The following is a 26,034-nucleotide window of genomic DNA, read 5'->3' on the forward strand; positions in this document are numbered from 1 at the left end:
CTGTTGACAGAGCTTTTGTCTAAATGTTTTGACGAATGGGAATCATTATTAAAACCGGCATTAGTCCGGACTAGAACAAGCACACACACGCACGCACACACGCACGCGCGCGCACGCACTCAGGCACTCACGCACACACACATTTCACTTCACACCTCACATTAATGTTCATGACATCCGTCGTGCCATGAAGATTCAGGGTTAGAATTGGTCTTTAGCAACCCATGCTTGTCGAAAGAGGCGACTAACGGGATCGGGTGGTCAAGCTCGCTGACTTGGTTGATGCATGTCATCGTATCCAAATTGTTTAGATCGATGCGCATGATGTCAATCACTGGATTGTCTGGTCCAGTCTCGGTCATTTACAGACCGGCGTCGTATAGCTGGAATATTGCTGAGTGCGGCGTTGAAGAAGTAAACAAATAAACAAAAACAACAAACATGGCATCTGTCTTCAACTAACCACCAACAATCATTAAGCACACAGTTGCACCCACACTGTACTGCTACGACCCCTCTGTGTGCAAATAATCAAAATTGATATTTACCAGGCTTTTTATCTTTTTACCTATCTTCCTACTCCCGAATATGCCGTACTTCATTTCATCAATGCAAACATTCTGGTCGACATGCCTGTCATGTGCCATGTTAATGATTGTTTTTTGTGACAGTAGCCCCTACTCTTTCTACCACGGACATCAGTAAGGACGGGATTGAAGCTGACCACACGGACTATAAACTTCACGTTAAACCGTAAAATAACATCAATATCAATATTGATCAATATCAATTAAAGCTTCTCAATGTCAATCATTTCATTCGCAGGCATTTTAAGACGATGTTACGCAAGCTCCGTTAAATAGTTAAAAACACATTTCTATATTTTTCCACAAGCGAGCTGAGTCTTCGCCCACGTTATGAAACTGAGCGTGCGTGATAACGGTTAAACGATTTTATCGTATAATAGCAGTATGTGTAAATATCAAAAGCAAGACTCATTTGCGGAAACAACTCAAGGTAGATTTTATCCAAATATTACTCCATTTTCCCAATGCTAAATGAATGTCGATCCAGCCATTCCAGTGCAGTGTTGGCAGCATCAAATTGTCTCGTTGCGTTTGACATATATATCGAACTATGCGTTTTGACCTTTGGCTAAATGAGGTGAGGAGACAAAGCATGTATTGATCGGGACAATCGATTCAAGAAAAACAACAACAACTCGGGGAACTGAAGGGTTCGAAGAGACGCCACAACAGCTCACAAGAGAGGAGAAGACTCTTTATGACGTTGGAAAATTTGGACTCGCTTCAAAGCGTCATTGAGCATATAAGAGTCTTACAGTGTTTGGAGTTTCAGCTTTGAGTGCAGTGTTAAGGACGCGTTGGTTTCAAAGACGGTGTTGTTGAACGTGCAGTAAATTAGCTTTCATGTGATGTATGTATCCTGTGACCCTTTCAATCAAACGGGAAGAGGCGAGTCGGAAGAACGTGTTTCCTAACGGTATCCACGATGAAATAATTTACGTAAGTACATTGTTTGAAGTTCGAATTCTTATCATTATTATTATTCTTTATTTGAAAGGAATGGGTTTTCGTGGCATATTATTATTGATGGTGTATGTGAGTGTCTTGACAAATAGCAAGTTGTTGACGTGGAATAGTGGACGCTTATATCATATTCAAATAACTATGACAACAGGATTGAATCTGAGGGATGCTTTTACAAAAAACGGATCGTTCGGATGTCTGAGAGAATATCACATGCATTTCGCTTTTATTTGCCTACAATGCATGCTGGGAAATACCGTTTTCCATAAAAAAAATGTCACACTTATGTGAAATACTAAACTTGTTTTCTGATGTGCTGTTTCTAAATTTATAAAGAGTTGTTTTTATAAACGAGTATAATTTTTTTAAATAACACTGTGGACGAGTTTGTTACTAACCTGATGGCTTTACCGTACAACGAAACCTCGACAATACGAACCTGTCAACCGATGACCATTGTTGATCATTTGCGTTAACCCGTTTGTGTCGAACTACGTATAGTTCGACAACATATTTGCCATTGTCACGCGACTTTGGAGGCGGCTCTATTAAGCGTCTATGTCGTCCGTTCTATAACGCGTTTATGTAGGCGGATCAAAGGGGCGTTTACGTAGGCGGTTCTCGATCCAATTTTGTAGGCGGCTCTATGACGCGTTTATGTAGGCGGCTTTGTGACGCGTTTATGCAGGCGGTTCTGGATTTATTTTTGTAGGCGGCTCTATAGGGCGTTTATTTAGGCGGCTCTATGGCGTGTTTATGTAGACGGCTCTATGGGGTGTTTATGTAGGCGGCTCAATGGCGCGTTTATGTAGGCGGCTCTAAAGCGCGTTTATGTAGGCGGCTCTATAGCGCGTTTATGTAGGTAGCTGTATGATGCGTATATGTAGGCGGCTCTCTGTCGTGTTTATGTAGGCAGCTCAATTGCGCGTTTATGTAGGCGGCTCTATGGGGTGTTTATGTAGGCGGCTCAATGGCGAGTTTATGTAGGCGGCTCTAAAGCGCGTTAATGTAGGCGGCTCAATGGGGTGTTTATGTAGGCAGCTCTATGGCGCGTTTATGTAGGCGGCACTATGGGGTGTTTATCTAGGCGGCTCTATAGCGCGTTTATGTAGGCGGTTCTTTGGCGCGTTTATGTAGGCGGCTCTAAAGCGCGTTTATGTAGGCGGTTCTTTGGCGTGTTTATGTCGGCGGCTCTATGGCGGGTTTATGTAGGCAGCTCTATGGCGCGTTTATGTCGGCGGTTCTATGGGGTGTTTATCTAGGCGGCTGTATGGCGCGTTTATGTCGGCGGTTCTTTGGCGCGTTTATGCCGGCGGCTCTATAGCGCGTTTATGTAGGCGGTTCTTTGGCGCGTTTATGTCGGCGGCTCTATAGCGCGTTTATGTAGGCGGTTCTTTGGCGTCTTTATGTCGGCGGCTCTATGGCGGGTTTATGTCGGCGGCTCTATGGCGGGTTTATGTAGGCGGCTCTATGGGGCGATTATGTAGGCGGCTCTATAGCGCGTTTATGTAGGCGGCTCTATGGCGGGTTTATGTCGGCGGCTCTATGGCGGGTTTATGTAGGCGGTTCTTTGGCGTGTTTATGTAGGCGGCTCTATAACGCGTTTATGTAGGCGGCTGTATGATGCGTTTATGTAGGCGGCTCTATGGCGCGTTTATGTAGGCGGCTGTATGATGCGTTTATGTAGGCGGCTCTATGGCGCGTTTATGTAGGCGGCTCTATGGGGTGTTTATGTAGGCGGCTCAATGGCGCGTTTATGTCGGCGGCTCTATGGGGTGTTTATGTCGGCGGCTCTATTGCGTGTTTATGTAGGCGGCTCTATGACGCGTTTATGTAGGCGGCTCTATGGCGCGTTTATGTAGGCGGCTCTATGGCGTGTTTATGTAGGGAGCTATATGGCGTGTTTATGTAGGCGGTTCTAAGGCGCGTTTATGTAGGCGGGCCTAAAGCGCGTTTATGTAGACGGCTCTATAGTGTTTTTTGTAGGCGGTTCTTTATTCGTTTATGTTGGCAGTTCTTTAGCATGTTTATGTCGACGGCTCTATGGGGCGTTTGCATCGTTTCCAACTGCAGTTATGCAACTATGTACATTGTAACTGCCGGGATCTGGGGTTCGCATGGGGACGGAAAGGGTACTTTACGTTGGTTATCACGGCAACAATGTCATCAGAATGCGACGACGCTTGTCCAGACAGGCTCTTAGTGGTACCTACATCCCGAGTTATATATTTCCCCTCTGTAACCACTCTGTTGATGCTAAACTGGAGGTGGAGGTTCTCTTGCCTTTGAAGGTGTTGAAGCTGTGTCAAGGGTGGGTACTGTGGGATAAAAATACAAAGAGATGCAAGTACTTTTATATGAATCTCAAACTTGAAGTAAGTGTTTAAATAGGAATGGCAGCACTGATGAATAGGAAACGTATTTTACGCAACCTCTTTGATTAATTTTTTATGTCCTGATTTCGATGAGAGTCAATCGAACTAACATTTCCGTTTCCTGAACACGAGCCTGACAAATTTGCTTAAAATCAACATTCTTTTGACAATTGTTGGAAATGGAATTATTGGTATCTTTGATCGCATCAATCCCGCTGCAAACGTATTTGAAGAGTCTAGCGAGGTGATGCTCATTTTGTATAGGCTCTTTAACTTACTGAGCGGAGGAGCATTTGAGGCTTGATTTGTGGCCGTGGGTCGACGATTTTGGCAGAAGGTGTTTGCCGACGTCGTTGTGTAGCATGGCGTTCGTGGGGCGGAACAGTACGAACAACCTTTGCTATATGTAGTAGGTGCTGACGGCCAGGGGCTATAGAGCGAGACGTAGCTCACGTTGTCTAAAAACCCAATCACGTCGATCGATGGCGGAAGTAAGTGCTCCTCATCATCGCCCTGCTGAATGATGACCGAGTAAGGAGCCTTAGCCGCCTCTCTCATTTTTACAGGTACCTTGTTGTGTGCGTGGTTGTTATCAAGATCAAGATCAAGGGTTTTGAGGTTCTACGTAGTTCGACTTATAGTGATGTTCATTTTGTTACATTTTATTGCATTGTATGGCATCGCAAACTTGACCTTAAAATCTTGTTGATTTTTTACAACATGAATAATTTGAAGTTTTTGTTTTCATAAATAAACCCTTTCCATGTCCAACTTAATCTCTGCATAAAGCAGAGTCGGTTGTACGATTCCGACTTTTCATAAATAAACCCTTTCCATGTCCAACTTAATCTCTGCATAAAGCAGAGTCGGTTGTACGATTCCGGCTATATCATGAATCACTATCAAATATTCGCGAAAAGGTGAGCGTATCCTGCCACACCGGTGGCACCCGTTACAAACACATGCAAAGGCAAGTAAATTGTTCACCTAAATAAACACGGGACCATATGGTACATTGGACACTATGAAAGAACAACACTTACCCTGCTTGTATTTCCGTACGAGTAACACCGAGGTGGCAATGGCGACGACGATGACGATGACAACGATGATGCTTCCAGCAACAGCAGTGATTAGTAAAATATTTCCACCTGGAGTACAAAGCAAACTCAACTTGAATCGTTATATTTATCATTGTTACCAAGACATCCTGTATACATCCTGTATTGTGCTTCAAGTTTCAGAACTATGTTGTAGGTGAAGGCTCCAGCCTTTGGTGTTTACATTTCACAACTTTTGAGATACATTCGATGCATGCTCTTTTCAACAAGATTTCAAAGAGCGTCATACGATTCTTGCTCAGAAGTTGTTTGATCAAGGTTACAACATTCAATGTAAACTCAACCCAATATATTTTTACAATTCTCATCATGGCATCCTGTATCTTGCTTCAAGTTTCAGGACCATGTTGTAGGTGAAGGCTGTGGTCACATATTTTATTCATACTTCGCAGTCATCCACGTTAATAAGATGTAAAACTGATGTTGTAAGAAGATTTACTTACATTTTGTCCAAAAATTGCATAAAAATGAAACTGTATATATGAACATATAATGTATCAATATTTTCAAATTAAAACTAAAACAGTGAAAAGCGGAGTAATATGAAACAAAGAAACGTACAGGGTACCCTACTTAGCTGCAGAAAGGGGTTGAAATTAAGGTAATGTGTGCTAAATAAAATAATATAAAATAAATAAACACCACAATATCCTTTTCCACAATCATAAGAAACCTCGATTCTAACTTTATCATGAGTGTTTAAGAATGACAATCATTCAGTTCGCTAAAAGGTGAGAGTATGATGTCTCACAGGTGGCTCCCATCACAAATACATGCAAAGGAAAGTCAATTGTTCACGTAAAAAGCAACCACACAGAAACATATGGTACAAGTCAAAATAAGGAATTTAATCGGACATACTTTTTGTCACTTATGCGTCAAATTTGGAAATGTCCTCCACGTCTACCATGAAACTTTTGAAAGATTTACTGATGCCTTGAATGTTGTAACCTTGATCAAACAAATAAGAAACATAGATATATATTTTTTTTTAATGATATTTAAATACGATTTGTATTTCACAGGTATCTATAGACATACATATATTAAGTTCCTCGTATGTTGCAAGGATACGTGTTATCGTCGAGCTTAAAATACATGTATGTGCCAAATTGTAAAATCGTCACCCCCATGTGAAGAAAAGAATAAAACTCATACATTGAAAAAATGAAATATATTAAGAAAGCGCATTTATTTGGAACAAATATTGTACCATAATGTTTATAATAATTGTAACTTTCATTAGGCGATCATAATAACTACCGTTAAAGGATACAACTGATTTCATGGCCGCAACACCGATGGTGCTAATATTTTTGGTAAAGTGGGTTCTTGTTTTTGTCACCCATGTTCAGTAAGCATTTTGAAATACTAACTTGGATACTGGCTCCCTCTCTTTGTATTGTTTGAAACCCACGAGCACGTTTATGGTGCTGACAAACCTAGAAACATAATCGTAGCGAACCGGGATTCGAACCCACGATCATAGGTTTCTGGCGTGCCCAAGGGAAGCAACTCTGCACAGCGAATCGCGACCACCCTTGCCTCCTCATATTCTGAGCAAAAAAGATAGGGATCATGGCTATTTGGGGGAGATTGTGTGCTCGGTCTCCACAACAAAAGAAAACTATCCCCCCCGTTTTTTTGTACTATTCCAGACAGATGCCGATTTATAGTGTCAGCCGACTGAGATACCACGCCGCAGTTTAACATGGATACCCCACTCAGACACAGTATACTGACTCCGAGTCGACCAGTCCTTGTTTTAACCTCTTAATGCAGAGACCGCCTCCGTGGTCTTGTGGTAGAGCGTCCGCCCGGAGAGCGGAAGGTCCAGGGTTCGATCCCGGGCCGCGTCATACAAAAAGACGTTAAAAGATTGTACTTGTTGTTACCCTGTCTGGCGCTCGGCATTAAGGGGCTCAAACAAGGACTGGTCGGCTCGGAGTCAGTATACTGTGTCTGAGTGGGGTATTCATGTTAAACTGCGGCATGGTATCTCAGTGAGCTAGCACTATAAATCGGCATCAGTCCGGACTAGTACAAGCAGCCACACACACACATACATGTGCATGCACGTCGCTATATAAGTGCAATAATCTTGGACGCGACGTTAAACCCAATTTCACACCTTAATGCAGAGAGCCAGGCTCGGCAACAAAAAGTACCATCTTTTAACGTCTTTTGGGATGACGCGGTCGGGGATCGAACCCCGGACCTTCCGCTCTCCGGGCAGACGCTCTACCACTAGACCACGGAGACGTCTTTTAGCATGAGCCAGCTTAGGGTGATATGACTAGGTGATTGCAGACTACGGCCTTACGCTGAGTGAGTATGGTTTTACGCCGCTTTTAGCAATATTCCAGCAATACCACGGCGAGGGACACCAGAAATAGGCCCCCAAAACAATGAGTGAGTTTTGTATTTCGCCGCTTTCAGCAATATTATATTAGATATCAAGCATTACCCACACAGCGAAGCGAACGCTTTTGTAAAATAGATATACTGAGGATTGGATGGCACTGTTGTCGTCGTAAATGGATCGGGTGGTCAGGCTCGGTGACTTGGGGACTAGCGTAGTCAGCAAGGTGGGTGGTCGTACTATAAATCACAGATTTGTTTAGTTCAGACTCGATTATTTACAGGCCGCGCGATGTAGCTTGAATATTATAGGGCGTTAAACAACATTCATTCACGTAATCCTCCTGTTCCAAAAATGACCTCAGTTGGCTGATTAGCTGTTTTGAATGAGTTTTGTGATTTCTGTCAGATAAATTTTGGACAAACGCATCATGCCGCTGTTAGGTGATTTAAGAGACCATCTATTTTCTATTTCCCATCCATTAACTCCGACAAAGAATAGGAACGAGTCGTGAAAACACACCTAATCCTGGAAGTAACCTTTCTGTATCATGTATTCCACCATTCGTTAACAACTAGCTTTGACGTTAACAAATCACATGATGAGCTAACCCCTCCCCTGACATCAAGAATCCTTTTAACCTGCATACATTTTTTAGAGCTCCTGATAGCATGATCTTTAATGCATTTCATTACAGAAATAGCCTCCGTAATAACCTTCAAATAAACAAATTAAAGTGTCAATCACTACTGATCCCGGTTCGTTTTTGGTGAAGATTGCACTTTTTATCTCAGTTAAAAGAAAGATAAATTAATCATTTGTATTACTCGAAGAAGCATTTTATAACAGCGTTGGAAACTCCGGAATAACTATTTTCATTTAATAGCTAAACCTTAATTCTTAATCATTTTTCTTTCTCAAATTTGAACATCGATCGAGAGAAAGAAAGACACAAGCGGGATATAGCAGCTATTAGCGATACGCTGTGCCAGTTTGAGAGAGCGGATATTACAAAATCTGAACTTCATTTAGTGACGGATTGAGAATAAGGCCTTTACGAGCTGAGTATGTGAATTGCCTTGTCTCGCTGTTGAGAAAGAGAAATGATTAGAAAACATATATCTCATGTCGCTAGTTAAAAAAGTCGGCTTCGTTGGACAAATCTGGAAGTATTAATCGCGTGGATTATTCGCGAACGCTACGCCGACACACTCAGAAGAGCTCTCGTGAAAAACCCAGCATGTGAAGAGTTCTGGTAACTATTGACAACCAATAGCATGACGGTGCCTTACCATAAGGTCTAGCCCAGCTTAGATCTTCCCATATCTGATGCCAGATTTCATCGCGGATACAGGTAGGAGTGAAATTATTCTTTCGGGGGTTAATTCGTTCTTTTTGACATTCTTATTTCTACGTTTTCGCTTAATGTTTAGGTACATTGTTACCTTTGGTCTGTGTTTACTGCGATTGGACACATTTCTTGTGTTAGTGCTTTACGACTTTGTAATGGCTTGGAGCTTCATCTTGTATTTATCATCACATTTCGTCAGTAGGGTCTTACATGCAGCCCGTGTTTTTGATCTGTAACCATTCATCGGACTTAAGTGATTGAAGATGGCCACAGCATATCGACAAACACGAGGAGTGCAGCGTTATATATGACGGTTTCTATACTAATATCCTTCTTCAAACATTTAGGCAAATTAATACCCGAACATAACTTTTCCGGGAAAATTGTTTAACCTGCTACGTGATAGGTGTTGCTGAGGATGTCGATGTTGATGCTAACAATGACGATGATGATGGGTGATGATGGTGACGACGACGATGATGATGGTGACGACGACGACGACGATGATGATAGTGGTGGTGGCGGTGGTGGTGACGATACGTTGATGTTGATGATGATGATGATGTTGACGATGATGATGGTTATGATGACGACGACGACGAGTATGATGATGGTTATGATGGTGGTAGTGATGACGATGACGTTGCCGTTGATGTTGATCGTGTTAATGATGATGATGATGGTTATAATGGTTATGATGGTGATGACGATGACGTTGCCGTTGATCATGTTGTTGATGATGATGATGATGATGATGATGATGATGATGATGATGATGAAACTGTGGTGATGTTGATACTGAAAACAAAGCTGTTTTAGTCACAAGTGTACAATATTTCTCCTATTTTACCACTTAACGCTGTTGGCAAAAGTGCACGACGTGCAAGGGTAACACATACAGTTATGTAAAATTCCTACTAAACTATTCCGTTAGTTGTTACAATGTTATTCGAGTCCGAAATCATATCACCTGTCCCTTTTGCAGCTCACGACCAGGGATACATATAAAGCACCGGATGTCTATGAACAAATTTCATTAAATAATTAATGTCTCTACCCATACCTAACATCACCCAGTACGAAACTGAGTTTTAGGAAACAACGCCATCAATTTGATGTCTCCATTTTCTCGTATTCTAACGACAAGACATGAATTTTCCCCAAAACACAATTACCTCCTACACAGCTTTATGTTTGAAAAAGCTAGGCGTTGTTTTAACAAGAGGTCGGCTCATTAATGTGATAATGCAAGACAAATGAGAATGTGATATTTATTTTGTCAGACTCGCGTCGAACCAACACGATCGATTCACTTGTCCACAGTCTGCGAAATGTTTGATCAACCTATGACAAACCACTGCCGAGGTGAAAGCACGAACTTCGGATGAATGACACGACCAGTTAACGGGATGCTTATAAATCTACATCCAGTATTGATCGTAGAGTTGTACAGCAACTAGCAGTCGATAGATATTTCCGTCGATTCACTTTAAAATATCTGATGTACGGAAGCGCAATCCCCATTCCTTTCAGTGCCATCGACAATGGTTATATTCATCTGAGATCGGGCACAGCCTCCCAAAGAACACAATACTGAATAGTAATATGAATCGTAAATAGTTTCAATTATGCTGATCTTGACAAGAAGCTATTCAGAAGAGAAAGAGACATGACCAAGAAAATATCCGAATATATTAATCATATTTATTGTTATGGTCTCATTTTCATCAAATCAATTTTTTTTACCAATTCAATAATATGTTCTTGTTTGGGGATGGCAAAAGCCTTTGACAAAACATATGTGTCACTGAAAAAGAGTTGCTAACTGAAAAACTAACTTGTTTAAAAATTAATTGACATGTTTAATACGATACATGACCCGTGAAGATCCGGGGTAGAATAGGTCTTCAGCAACCCATGCTTGCCGTAAAAGGTGACTATGCTTGTCGTAAGAGGCGACTAACGGGATCGGGTGGTCAGGCTCGCTGTCTTGGTTGATGCATGTCATCGATCCGAATTGCGTCGATCGATGGACATGTTGTCAGTCACTGGATTGTCTGGTCCAGGCTCGATTATTTACAAACCGCCGTCATATAGCGAATATTGCTAAGTGCGGCGTTAAACAACAAAGAAACAACAAACATAATACGATACATATGTTAAAATTCACATTGAAAATATCAACTGTTAATAACAAAGTACTTTAATTACTCTTTTTCAGTACAATGTCAATGATTTAAATCAATTTTCAAATCGTACAGTTCTAGAGTGTCTGCTATAATTAGTTCTTTCTACTGATGTTCTGTGCGTTTCGCCTACAAACATGTACTTAAATAGGACAAGATCGGAAGAGCTTTGTCGCGGCCTAAACCGCTAGTTGCTGTCGTCAATCTCTCATAAAATTGTTAGTTTCTAATTTAAAATTCTCCTCGACTGAGAGTTCTATCGCGAGCGGATTCCAATCAAGTAGAAACCAGTAACCGGCAAGCATCTCAACGAGATGTGATTTACAATTTCATATTATTCAAATTGCTTTGTAAATAACATTTGCTATAAGTGGACAAAAGGGTTATCTCTTAATGGCAAAAGATAAACCCAATGTTCAATGAGAAAACGATTTATAAAAACATAACTTAATTCCCACTGCGTTCAGCGATCGACCAATACGCGTGTAGAATATTTTCGCTTCGATATCCATATTGCCTAGAATAGCCTGGTTGTACGTTGTAAGATATCTTCATAATTATCCCGGCTATGTAGAGACGTAAATAGTTATTAGAAACGAGATATATCAATCTCAATATGCATTCATATCATTATAAATAGACATATCATGATGTCGCCGACGGGGACAGAAATTAAGTCATTAACACTGCAAGGAGCATTATAATGCGTTATTACCCAAGCCGAGGGCATGCTTGGACGCGGTAATGACATGCTATTGAAGAGGCAGTGTTATTAGTCGGGAGTAATACAGGCGTATGTGTCGCACGGTGTTCAATGATTAATACCTGAGTTATAATGCAAAACATATGTACTACCTCATTAGAGGCGTCATCACAGAGGCATTAGGAATAAGACGCCATTCCATTTTAACACACGCACACAGTCATTTTGTGATTTATTTCTGTAATGACATTGTTTCGTCACGGACCTAGTCATTAGGTCCCATGTCGTGCTTGATAAAGCAGGGATATGTTACTGAAATTATACATATCGGCACAGGAAACATTTATTAATAGATAATTACCACTTACTGATAATGCTAATGATAGTGACATTAAATTCATGTGATTGCAGACTCATCTGGCTTCATACTGCATTGTGTGTGTGTGTGTGTGTGTGTGTGTGTGTGTGTGGGGGGGGGGGGGGGGGGGGGGGGGGGGGGGGGGGGGTGGAAGCCACACTCCATATTTCCTTTTCAATTCAAAGGGTTGTACATTTCACTGACTCACATTTTATCATGGCAGTTTGTCGCCAAAATGTGAATTGTAGTATAATTCGCTAAATGTACTGAGAGGATGAAGAAAGTATACGTAGTTTATTTTATGTAATTGAAAACTAAAAGGAAACTGTTAAATTTCATTATGTGTATGTAACTGTCTCTCATTCCTGCAACAGGTTTTAGAAAAGAATCTGGGGCTAGGAAATGTTGTGTGGACACACTATGGCTCAATGAAGACTGATATAGAAAAGAATATGCAACCGCATAACCCCTGCTGTAAATTTGAGCCGAAAAAGCACATTAATTGTATCAAGATAAGACGCAGAAAATACCCATCCACAGTTGTGTATTGCGCGACTTTTTTAAATCAAACTCTACTTTTAAAATTAGAACCATGTAAAATCAATCTCTGCGTGCTGCGTCAGTACTTTGTTTAAGCGCCAGTGCAATTCCTTGTTGTAAATAGTATCGCTAACTTGAGACTTTTCCACTTGAGAATGAAACATATGATGAATTCAGCCGAGAAGTATAGTATGTTTTGAGTTATCTGGTTCTGAAAATTACAATATGGTCGACTAAAGAACATTCCTAGAGCATCTTAAACATTAGAAACTGTAGCCTAAGTCAGTTTGTGTTTAATGCCGTCTTGTTACACCGTGATAGGGTATATACCCATTCAATGCAGTCACGTCACAGTGACGTGTTACAGTCGGTGTTTGTTGAATGCAGACACGTTACAGTGACGTGTTACAGTCGGTGTCTGTTGAATGCCGTCACGTCACAGTAACGTGTTACAGTCGGTGTCTGTGGAATGCAGTCACGTCACAGTGACGTGTTACAGTCGGTGTCTGTTGAATGCAGTCACGTCACAGTGACGTGTTACAGTCGGTGTCTGTTAAATACAGTCATGTCACAGTGACGTGTTACAGTCGGTGTCTGTTGAATGCAGTCACGTTACAGTGACGTGTTACAGTCGGTGTCTGTTGGATGCAGTCACATTACAGTGACGTGTTACAGTCGGTGTCTGTTGAACGCAGTCACCTTACAGTGACCTGTTACAGTCGGTGTCTGTTGAATGCAGTCACGTAACAGTAACGTGTTACAGTCGGTGTCTGATGAATGCATTAAACGTTACAGTGATGTGTTTCAGTCGGTGTCTGTTGAATGCAGTCACGTAACAGTAACGTGTTACAGTCGGTGTCTGATGAATGCAGTCACGTTACAGTGACGTGTTACAGTCGGTGTCTGATGAATGCAGTCACGTTACAGTGATGTGTTACAGTCGGTGTCTGTTGAATGAAGTCACGTCACAGTGCCGTGTTACAGTCGGTGTCTGATGAATGCAGTCACGTTACAGTGACGTTACTGTCGCGGTTTCTGTTGAATGCAGACACGTTACAGTGACGTGTTACAGTCGGTGTCTGTTGAATACAGTCATGTCACAGTGACGTGTTACAGTCGGTGTCTGTTGAATGCAGTCACGTTACAGTGACGTGTTACAGTCGGTGTCTGTTGAATACAGTCATGTCACCGTGACGTGTTACAGTCGGTGTCTGCTGAATGCAGTCACGTTACAGTGACGTAATAGACTCGGTTTCTGTTAAATGCAGTCACGTCACAGTGACGTGTTACAGTCGGTGTCTGTTGAATGAAGTCACGTCACAGTGCCGTGTTACAGTCGGTGTCTGTTGAATGCAGTCACGTAACAGTAACGTGTTACAGTCGGTGTCTGATGAATGCAGTAAACGTTACAGTGATGTGTTTCAGTCGGTTTCTGTTGAATGCAGTCACGTAACAGTAACGTGTTACAGTCGGTGTCTGATGAATGCAGTCACGTTACAGTGACGCGTTACAGTCGGTGTCTGAAGAATGCAGTCACGTTACAGTGATGTGTTACAGTCGGTGTCTGTTGAATGAAGTCACGTCACAGTGCCGTGTTACAGTCGGTGTCTGATGAATGCAGTCACGTTACAGTGACGTTATTGTCGCGGTTTCTGTTGAATGCAGACACGTTACAGTGACGTGTTACAGTCGGTGTCTGTTGAATACAGTCATGTCACAGTGACGTGTTACAGTCGGTGTCTGCTGAATGCAGACACGTTACAGTGACGTGTTACAGTCGGTGTCTGCTGAATGCAGTCACGTCACAGTGACGTTATAGACTCGGTGTCTGTTGAATGCAGTCTTGCCCCAGTGACAAAGAGTTATAGCTAACGCCATTGAATAATCTGTCCCGTGTATCTGTCGAAACAGATTCCATTGGGTGTACAAGGCACCATAGTGATTGATGTTATATATGGAAAGAAGTGGCAGCACCAGATGTTCGTGAAAAGGTTACGCATGTCCTGTTTTACCGTTATAAACCTCCGGTGACGTCACCCCATTGTACTTTATGTGTTTTCCTCCTTTGCACGAGTACTTTGAGTCAATCAACTTGAAAGCCGAAAGCGACTTTGAATATACATCAAGATGTCTTCCTTTCCAAATAACACCTGTTTTGAGGTTATACCTTTGAAAGGTTGATTGTTAACTGGATAAAAATCAAACATTTTTTCGCATGAAAATTCCATGACGTGAATCGAACCTGCAAGCACATATTGCAAGTGTGGCATACAGGCCTCAGATACAAGGCTGTATTCATCAGACACCGACTGTAGCACCGGTACATGCACGCACGCACGCACGCACGCACGCACGCACACATACACACATACATACATACATACATACATACATACATACATACATACATACATACATACATACATACAACGTGTGAACAGCGTGTGTTGCCAAATGGTGCACGTGCCAGCATATTAATGTTTTAGACGAGCCCATTTTAAACGGGGGTGTAGATATTAAATAAACACAACATATTTGGTTAATGCGTGTATCAACCAAAGAAGATGGCGGTTCACGACCTCGAACTCGGTCTTTGTGAGAGCAGTAATTAACACATCTACGGAATTGAGATACGATGACATGCATCAACCACAAGCCTGACCACCCGATACCGTTAGTCGCCTCTTTCGACAAGCACAGTCGCCCTTCACGATATTTCGATTTACGATCGAGATTATTAGTAACAAATGATCGGTTTGTTTGTGTGTACAGGATCGTTCGTGGTGATTTGTGGTGAATGTCTTATATCAAGCATGTTTGTCGTTGTTTATTGCACCGCCAGCTGTGGCGCTAATGTCCTAGAGACTGGTGCATGGCTGTCGTTCGAACGATAAAATATTTATACAGTTACACATCGTGGTGACACTGTACGTTTAAATTGCATATAAATATATACTATATGGGGTTAGCGCTGGCGTCGTTTGTGATACATGTGTATGAATGTATAATTATGTATATATTTAAGAAATACATTTTACTGTACTCCTGTCTGTAGTGTAATAAAGTATAGGTTTTTACTGAATTATTCTAGTTATACACGTGGACGTAATGTATGAGAGAGGGAGGGAGAATGAGGAGAGAGGCACAGAGAGAGTAAGAGGTCGGAGAGAGAGAGAGAGAGAGAGAGAGAGAGAGAGAGAGAGAGAGAGAGAGAGAGAGAGATGCCCTTTTTGAACGGTTTCATACAGCTGTCAATGTAATTTCACACCCGAAAGAAAAGGTGTTCTTTTCAGTTAAACTCTTTTCTTGTCATTTGTCCACGTCATATCCCTTTATTTCAAGCATAAATTAACAATATGTTGTTTTTATTTTTGTCCCAACCAAACGAACATTTTAGGAATTGCGTCCCACGTATCGAGTTCTGGCCACGGTGTCGCAGAGAGACAGTATTAGCCATTGTGACTCTTAAATCAGAACTGGGGGCGCCAGGTTTATCGTGGCATCGCGTGACATGATTTTGATCATATTCTTCAAGTTTCTCACGTAGCATACTTGATGCCGTCTTTGGAACTGAACAAAGGATGTTCATAGAGCCACATCCATTCCAGAACGCTCTCCACAAGCGATGGCATGGTGTTTTTCTGAGAGTTACGTCGGCGTCTGGAGCCTCTTAAGTCTGGCGTTTATCGTGAGATTCCCGAAGCGTCGTATGTCGATATGTAGGAGTTACGTAAGGCTCTTGTAACATCGTTCGTCCTTAGAAGTTAACTAAGACTTGAAACGTCGCTAGTCCTCAGGAGTTACGTAAGATTCTTGGAACACCGCTTGTGATAAGGAGTTGTGTAATGTTCTGTGAACATCGTTATTCCTTAAGAGTTGTGTAAGGTTTTTGGTACACCGTTTGTCCTTAGGAGTTACGTAATGTTCTCGGAACACCGTAAGTCCATAAGAGTTAAGTAAGTTTCTTGTAACCCCGTTATTCCTTAAGAGTTATGTAAGGTTCTTGGAACATCGTCCGTCCTTAGGAGTTAAGTAAGACTTGAAACATCGTTCGTCATTAGGAGTTCTGTAAGGTTCTTGGTACATCCTTAGTCCTTAGGAGTTGCGTAGGGTTCATGTTACCCCGTTAGTCCTTAAGAATGATGTAAGGTTCTTGGAACATCCTTAGTCCTTAAGAATTATGTTAGGTTCTTGGAACATTGTTCGTCCTTTGGAGTTACGTTAGACTTGAAACATCGTTTGTCCTTAGGAGTTACGTAAGGTTCTTGTAACCCCGTTAGTCCTTAAGTGTTATGTAAGGTTCTTGGAACACTGTTAGTCCTTAGGGGTTAGGTAAGGTGTTTGGAACACCGTTTGTCCTTAGGAGTTACATAAGGTTCTTGTTACCCCGTTAGTACTTAAGTGTTATGTAAGGTTCTTGTAACCCCGTTAGTACTTAAGAGTTATGTAAGGTTCTTGGAACATCGTTTGTCCTTGGGAGTAAACCGTAGAGTAAACTCGAGAGTCTAATGAAGGTAAGGCTAGTATAAGGTCGTCTGTTTCCGGGGATGTGGTACATGCAGAGGCGTCATTGGTATCTGACAGTATCGTAACTCTCGGAGTGTAGAAGTCCTCTCGGAGTGTCGTAATCCTCTCAGAGTGTTGTAATTCTCTCGGAGTGTCGTAGTTCTTTCCGAGTGTCGTATTAATGTACATGTATAAATAACACGGAAACACTGCATGGGGATATTTAAAAGATTAAAATAAAACAGGCAGCAAAGGGCGAATGGGTCACGTGATTCTGATGATCGGAATGAAGCCTGAAGAAGTGATGATAGCGATGAAGACTGACAAAGTTATGATAGAGTGAGTGAGTGAGTTGGGTTTAACGCCGTTTTTAACAGTATTCCAGTTATATCGCGGCGTGTCAGCTTAATGTGGGAGGAAAGCCCGAAGTGATGCAGGTCTTAGACGTTTACCAGTTCGGTGAAACCCACGAGCAAGGGTATGGTGCTAACAAACCAAGAAACATAATCGGGGCGAACCGGGATTCGAACCCACAATAATAGGTTTCTTGCGTGCCCAAGGGACGCAACTCTGCACAGCGCATCGCGGCGCTTTAGACGACTGGGCTACCCGTGCCCCCAAGAGATGACAGAAATGAAGACTGACAAAGTGATGATAGCGATGAAGACTGACAAAGTGATGATAGCGATGGAGACCGACAAAGTTATAATAGCGATGAAGACCGACAAAGTCATAATAGCGATTAAGTCTGACAAAGTGATGATGCGGGTGAAAACTGACAAAGTTTATGATGGAGACGATTCTTTGTGACGAGGCCTGTAACGACAAGGTGTGTAGTTACAGTGTGTGATTCTAGTTGATGAGAGAAGAGGGCAGGCTGATGAGATGAAGTAACTTGGTCTCTACAGATTGTTGGTTTGATTGTTTGGATGGAGTCGGCTTCTGAAAGTTACTGATGGTGCAGTGTTTGAGGCTGGAAGGGACGATGGAGCCGGTCCACTGGGTCTGGTGACCCTGGTGGCTTCTGTGAAAGGAATCGCTGAACCAACCTCACTCACACACCAACAAACGCTGCCCAGTGTCACAAAGCGCTCGTGGGACTACAACTGTCTCGTCTTCTATACTTTAGAAAAGTTCTACAAGAGCCGTAGCCATACGGTCGCTGTGTCAAACAGAACCATGTTCTCTTGCTACTCGAATGATGTAGGCTATCTACAAAACTGTCCTGCCGCAATTGAGGAACGAGTCGAGCCAACCTCTTTGAGTCGAGGAAGGAGAACGAAACATTTGGTATCGGGATTATGTACCCGACTCAAACCGAGCTCCAGCGCTTAGAAAGTCGAGTAAAACGGACGTTTTTTAGGACCACGTGGTCATTTTTGAATGTCAAAGGGCGATCACCACAACCACTTGATAAAGACACTTGCATAATTTTCCTTTTACACTATAGAAATAGATTACCAGTCGATGGAAATGTCGATTTCTTTCAACTTGATTCATTCTGTGTACATTGTAATCGCACTCGGGAAGACATGATACGGCCTCAGTTGATGGTAATACTGGTTCCGGGCTGGGGTATGGTTAAACATCTCCCGTAGCGAGGCTACTTGACTAATTTTCTGTGTTAGCTAATGGCGGTCGATAATTGTCGTTGATACCATGCATACATACCTTGAACTGCTCTTCCTGTAAAAGATATGGCGTCCCTAGAGATCAGGCGAGTTTCTTCGCCATCAGCTAATACTGCAGACGTCAACGAGGCGAATAGACTCGACCGTGGCTCTCTGGAGCGTATGTTTGAGAATTGCCATAAAGGGAATTAGTTAATGCACATATGGTTTGAATTGCCTAGAACTGAGGGGGTATTTGTTCTTTGGCAAGGACGGCAAAAAGAGCATTCGCTACACGGCGGCCGATTACGTCTTCTGTTTGACATACAGCGGTGAGGGATTTGGACAGTGATCATTGTGTCGTATGAGGTTGATTAAGGACATGAGGGCTATGGCTGTGGTAATTGATGTTGTGTCCGATAGAAACTGCTCCGAGCACATCGTATTTTCTGCTGTTTAAATTAGAATTGGGACTTTGTAAATTGATAAGATGGAGCTATAATGTCAAACCTCTGTCATTGATGTGTGATTGTGTTACGTGTGTGAGAGGGCAGATTGCGAACTTCTATTTTAGTATTTCGGTCAATCGCCTGTATGTGTTGCAATATGTTATTGTCATATTAAAGGTTAAGCACAGAAAGATCGACATCAAGTCTATGTTTAATGCGGCTGTGATTGGGGGTAGTTTCCGGACAGTCAACTAGTCGATGTTAGGGTGGCGAGTGAAGTTAAATACTAGGATATCGACTTGACGTCTTCGTGTTGCTAAGATCGACTTATTGAACGAGGCTCTGGGTTGATTTAACAAGCTAAATTCAATGAAAGCAATTACCGCCTTAGACTGTGATGTGCATATGTGCATCTACAAATACACGCACACATGCGTGTACACTTATGCAAGTATGCATGTACACACACACACACACACACACACACACACACACACACACACGAACACAAATACACATACAAACACAAAAACACACGCGCGCAAACACAAGCAGACACACAAACGGGCATGCACAAACACACACACAATCACAGAAACACACACAAACAAACACACATACAAAAACACACACAAACACAAAAACACACACACATACACGCAAACAAAGACACAAAAGCACAAAACACACATATATACACAAAAACACACACAAGTACAAACACACACACATAAGCACAACAACAACAACAATAACACACACACACACAAGCACAAGCACACACATAAGCACACAAATGTGTGTTTGTACACTATGCAATTCCGTATCAGTTTGGCTTGATTTGAAGGCACTGGATACGTTGCGAGCTCTCGGGCAAACGAAATCGGAGAATATTTGATTGAAAAAATAGATTACTTCCAGCGAATTCAGTATTACATTTCTTATTGATATCATCATGAAACAGTATATATATGCCTTCTTAATTGAACTGGTTATGAATTTTTGCAAATATCAGCGCTGATAATAGAATTTATACACATAGTGGCTAGAAGTTCACTGTTGGTACAAGTGTACGTGTGGTGTGAAATTAATATGTGTAACGCGGCTTGCCCTTTTTATCGTCGTTAAAGGGCAGGTCTCCGCCGCGTTCACGATACAGTATTGTCTTTAGACGTAGTCTGTGCGAACTCCTCCGCGTTCACGATACAGTATTGTCTTTAGACGTAGTCTGTGCGAACTCCTCCGCGTTCACGATACAGTATTGTCTTTAGACGTAGTCTGTGCGAACTCCTCCGCGTTCACGATACAGTATTGTCTTTAGACGTAGACTGTGCGAACTCCACCGCGTTCACGATACAGTATTGTCTTTAGACGTAGTCTGTGCGAACTCCTCCGCGTTCACGATACAGTATTGTCTTTAGACGTAGTCTGTGCGAACTCCTCCGCGTTCACGATACAGTATTGTCTTTAGACGTAGTCTGTGCGAACTCCTCCGCGTTCACGATACAGTATTGTCTTTGGACGTAGACTGTGCGAACACTGGCAGACAACCTACTTAAGTGCCCCCACAAATCTGTCGAGATTTACCTACCAGGCACATACAGATTCAGCCACGTGACACCATCACACATTCTACCCTAGACTAACATTTAGTCTCTGAAATCTTATATGACACAATATCCTTCTTGACTCTAAAAATATAATAAAAATTCCCTGTGCTGATTTCAGAATAGAGCTAGCTTGAGCTGGCTAGACTTGCTTTTGTATGCGGTTTTTTTTCTCATAAAATTAATATATTCCACGGTCATGGTGCAGGACTAATTCTTCCCAACTGAAACCTTTAACAGAACGTAGCCAACTGATACCTTAATACATTGTAGTGGTCGCCTTAAACGACTGGGCCCTTTCTTGGGTGAGAATTTCTTTTTCAAATAATATATTTTTAGATATTTTAATGTGTACTTGTGTCTTCTAAGCTATTTATGACCGGGTTTTAATACTTCATAACTTAACAAGAATTAGGATATCTGTGTTGATGTAAAGTATGAGTCTAATCTAAAACTTCGCCTCCTCCAGTCGAAAACTGCGCCACAATTAGTTGTGCTGAGTTGTGTCCCTTGGGAACGTCATATTGTTTGTTTGTTGTTTGATGTCGCACTCAGCAATATTCCAGCTACATGACGGCAGTCTGTAAATAATCGATTCTGAACCAGACAATCCAGTCATTGATATCATGATCATCGTTCCACGCAATTGGTATATGATGACATGCATCAACCAAGACAGCGAGCCTGACCACGCGATCCCGTCAGTCGGCTCTTACGGCAAGTATGGATTGCTGAAGACCTGTTCTAACCCGGATCTTCACGGTCGGGGAACGTCATAAACCTGTGATAGTGGGTTCGAATCCCAGTTCGCCTCGATTATGTTTCCAGGTTTGTCAGCACCATACCCGTGATCATGGGTCTCACTAAAGCAGTAAAAAAAATTAAACCTGCATCACTTCGGGTTTTCGTCCGACAGAAAACTGACACGCCTCGTTATGAAGCGGCGTTAACCCAACCAGTTATGTCTGGTCTTCAGCTGTAGACGGCGTAGACTGTTCATAACAACAACATTGGTCTAACCACATTTTGTTGTTGTCAGAACGACAAAATCTCTCAATCTATAATCTGCTCCCGGGGTGGTCATGCATCACGTCACGTCCATCAATCACCAACAAAGACGTGAAATGTACAAGCACGTGAATCACGTGCCAGTGTTGACATTCCATAATGAAGTTAATACAACTCTCTCGCTGCGCTGATCACGTTTATCTTAAGCAATTACCAACATCTGTAATCTTCTAACACTGTGTGGAGCTGTGGGTCGGATTCGTGTCTCTACTTACGTCTGTAAGCAAGCATTGATAACGTGCAGTGTACAGAGTTTACGCTCAACCGAATACCGTATAACATCTTGTAAACACATCGTAATGATTTTCTGATCAACCTTTCTCAGCCGATAGGTATGAGTGTGTTACTAGGTTTAACGCCGCTTTTAACAGTATTCCATGTTTATCACGGCGTGTCAGCTTAATGTGGCAGGAAAGCCCGAAGTGATGCGGGTCTCAGACGTTTACCACTTCGGTGAAACCCACGAGCACGGGTATGGTGCTGACAAACCTAGCAACATAATCGGGGCGAACCGGGATTCGAACCCACAATCATAGGTTTCTGGCGTGCCCAAGGGACGCAACTCTGCACAGAGAATCGCGGCGCCTTACCCGACTGGGCCACCCGTGCCCCCAGGTCTTAGAGTTAGTGAGTGAGTTGGGTTTAACGCCGCTTTTAACAGTATTCCAGTTATACCACGGCGTGGCAGCTTAATGTGGCAGGAAAGGCAAGGAGCTGACACGAAATGCAAATTTTATTGGTTGAACGTCTTGTTGAAACACAAAAGAACGGTTACGGTCCAAACAAACAGCAATTCTCTGTGCAGAGTTACGTCCCTTAAGCGTGCCAGTATCCTATGGGCATATAATTGAATCCCAGTTTCACACAGATTTTGTTTCTAGGTATGTCAGCACTATACTATAAGTGGTAAACGTCTGAGACCTGCATCACTTCGGGCTTTAATCCCACATTAATCTGTCACGCCATGATATAACTGGAATACTGTTAAAAGCGGCGTTCAACCCAACCCACTCACTCACACTCATTAAAACAATTCACGCATCATAATCAGGGTAAATTTGGGATTTGAAGCCACGGTAAGCAGATCCTGTAAGTTGTGTAACCCGACTATGCAAAGCGAATTACGGTGTTTTCGACAACTAAACATCTTGTTCACGGGTGCGATTGGCCCAGCCGTCAAAGGCGCCACAATTCGCTGTGCAGAGTTGCGTCCCCTGGTCTCGCCAGAAACTTAGGATCGTAAGTTAGAATCCCGGTTCGCCCCGATTATGTTTGTCAGCACCATACCCGTGCTCGTGGGTTTCGCCGAAATGGTAAACGTCTGAGACCTGCATCACTTCGGGCGTTTCTCCCACATTATGCTGACACGCCGTGATATAACTGGAATACTGTTAAAAGCGGCATTCAAATTCAATTCCTAAGGCAGCTCGACCTTGGTGTTTGGAATTTTTTTATAGATTTCAAATCGTACTCTCGATTCGACACACGTTCAATATTCCGAGTGAACCAGTTCTTGGTCTTTGGCAACTCATGCTTGTCCCCCGTGCAGATCCGGGTTAGAATTGCTCTTTCGCAACTCATGCTTGTCTCCCGTGCAGATCCGGGTTAGAATTGGTCTTCAGCAACTCGTGGTTGTCCACCGTGCAGATCCGGGTTAGAATTGGTCTTCAGCAACTCATGCTCGTCCCCCGTGCAGATCCGGGATAGATTAGGTCTTCAGCAACTCATGCTTGTCCCCCGTGCAAATCCGGGTTAGAATTGGTCTTCAGCAACTCATGATTGTCGACTAGCAAGAGGCGACTAACGGGATCGCGTGGTCAGGATAGCTTACTTGGTTGATGCATGTCATCGATCCGAATTGAGTAGATCGATGCTCATGATGTCATGATTATCTTGTCCAGACTCGATTATTTACAGGCCGCCGTCATATACCTCGACTCTGGTTGAGTGCGGCGTTAAACAACAAACAAAGAAATCCAAAGGGTGCTTGAGAATTACACCCTAACGATTTTTCCAACGTATACGGTACTTGAATCAACACAGCCGGCGTTTGTATTTCAATCATCACGGCTTCAATTGCGCGCAGGCAGACAACGTCACGCGACGTGATTGTCCCGCTGAAATGGACTCCTCTGTCAGTTCTTTGAAGGCAATGTAACTTATGAAATGTACAATCGAAATCCGTGCCGAAATGCCAGTCATTCTTACGGTAATGTGTGTCCCATTACTGAAATGTACATCATGTTTGTTTAACTTACACGAGGAGAAACCGAAAGCTTTTCCTACGTCGTCAGCTGTTTGTCACTTGTGATCGCTATGTCGAAGATTCCCTTACCAAATGCCATGGCTTCCTGGCATGAAAGCGGAGTAATGGGTCTTTGATGTCAAAGTTCACTTCGTCCACAAGTGTTATGTACCCATCCTAATAAGACTGGATTATATTTATGAATGTTGCGTAAAACAATATGCAGTCACTTACACTCTTCTGTTTCAGTGAAATTGTCGTCATTTCTTGCGAAAAAGACCAGAATCCTTTTTCTGTTTTTCCTTTTCTATAAACAGTTTTCCCGGTTCAAATCCGGAAATTCTTACAAAACGTTGGAGCTGAAAAAAATATATTTCGCGATAACTTTTACCTTGGAGCAAAATTTACGTCTAACGGAGATATAGTCGAGAAATTCAAAGACAAAATGGAATTCTGTTTTCGAATATCAGTGTCGATTCACAAAACAGTTGTTTTTTCTTTGAAAGATGGCACCAGGTGTGTTGACGCAACTCTTATTCAATCAGTTCGTAGTTATTGAACCCTAAGCAATATCAAAATTATTTTTTGCTCTCATTTAGGATGATTGTTGAATAATGTGATGAAAAACTTGCCGTCAGGGCATTCTAACCTGGGGCATTCCAGCTCGCGAAGTCAGCGCCGAGGTCAAACAGATATCTTACACCAAGGCGACTTGGACGAAATTGGGTGGGAATAGCAATTAAATATTTACTTACATCAAGTCTGATCATTTCAGCGCTTTTTTCTATAAACTGTGTGTGTGTGTGTGTGTGTGTGTGTGTGTGTGTGTGTATAATTTGCCAGCTTCGTTGTAATTTACTTGATGGAAAACACCCTAGGTGCGGGAACCATATATCTGCTCTGCACCCAATAAATGATTTTGATTTTGACTTGTCGCTTCACAGAACTTCGGACAGTACCATAGCGTTTTCCTAATAAATTCCCGATTCGGAACACGTCGCTCTAACAACGCTGCCATAAAGTACACGAATCATAATCCGAGGAAAACTGCACACGATTCGTTTCCTAAAACACTTGTCTTGAAATATGTGTGCTTATATTTACGATCCTACATTTTTATATGTACTTATCTTGTTGGAATGAGCGGGATGGCACGTATTATGGGCCGGCATCGCTCAGCGCGATGGCGGATAGAAATCTCCACTGGTCCGGTTTCCAAGTCGATAAGTAAATATACTGCTGCGCGATCTAAATAAGTTGTCGTATTTGAAGGTAAGTATCTCGGGAAGTGCATCATGACGGCGATACATGCACTTTTGCTGAAGCATTTTAAGGGCGATGCAGATTCAGATAGGGGATCTATGAGGAAAACGCGATGGAAATCCGTTCTCCGTAGCGACAAGCGTTCTTTCAAAATCGTTATAGGTAGCAGCATTGAGATACGGCTACCGCAGCTGTCATATACTATTCTGTTTGATCAGAGCGGGGTTTGCTATCAACAAGGGGAAGTAATGTTTTGGTTATCGATAAACATGCTTGAGTAGGTCCTATAGGGATTGTATACTTGCCCCGGAACATGCACTGCGTAACCCGAGTCGCCTTAGAGCGAGCCGCACGTGCTAATGGATCAGGGAAGATATTTCACGTGCATCACGCTAGGGCGACTCCATAATGGTGTCATGACTTCGAGTTTTGAGATATAATTTTTTTTTCGGTTAGCGTCATTAGTGGGGGTTATGAAGATAGTGGGTGATAAAGCGTTGCATTTTCAACTTGTAAGTTCAGTTGCACCTGTAATGAACCATTTTATACCCACGACGTCTGTTTCTTGTCATGTATTGCACGTGCATGGGCTAAACCACAGAACGAGTTCAGAGTATGTTTTGGGTAGCTTTTTCCATCACAGTCAATCTTGCACTTTTTATTGTATTGTATTGTCAGCGAGCCTGACCACCCGATCCCGTTAGTAGCCTTTTACGGCAAGCATGGGTTGCTGAAGACCT

The 26,034-nt window shown here is 42.5% G+C and overlaps 1 protein-coding gene across 1 annotated transcript in view; it reads left to right on the forward strand.

Moving 5' to 3' along the window:
• The first annotated feature begins 1,365 nt into the window (after window positions 1–1,365).
• Window positions 1,366–26,034, forward strand: part of LOC124122673 (sex peptide receptor-like) — a 136,460-nt gene continuing 111,791 nt past the window's right edge. The window contains exon 1 of the mRNA XM_046485780.2: window positions 1,366–1,526. The gene's annotated coding sequence lies outside the window, so the exon portion shown is untranslated. The remainder of the gene's footprint in view (window positions 1,527–26,034) is intronic.

The sequence above is a fragment of the Haliotis rufescens genome, unplaced genomic scaffold, assembly GCF_023055435.1.
Source record: "Haliotis rufescens isolate VD_foot unplaced genomic scaffold, xgHalRufe1.0.p SCAF_24, whole genome shotgun sequence".
NCBI lineage: Eukaryota > Metazoa > Mollusca > Gastropoda > Lepetellida > Haliotidae > Haliotis > Haliotis rufescens.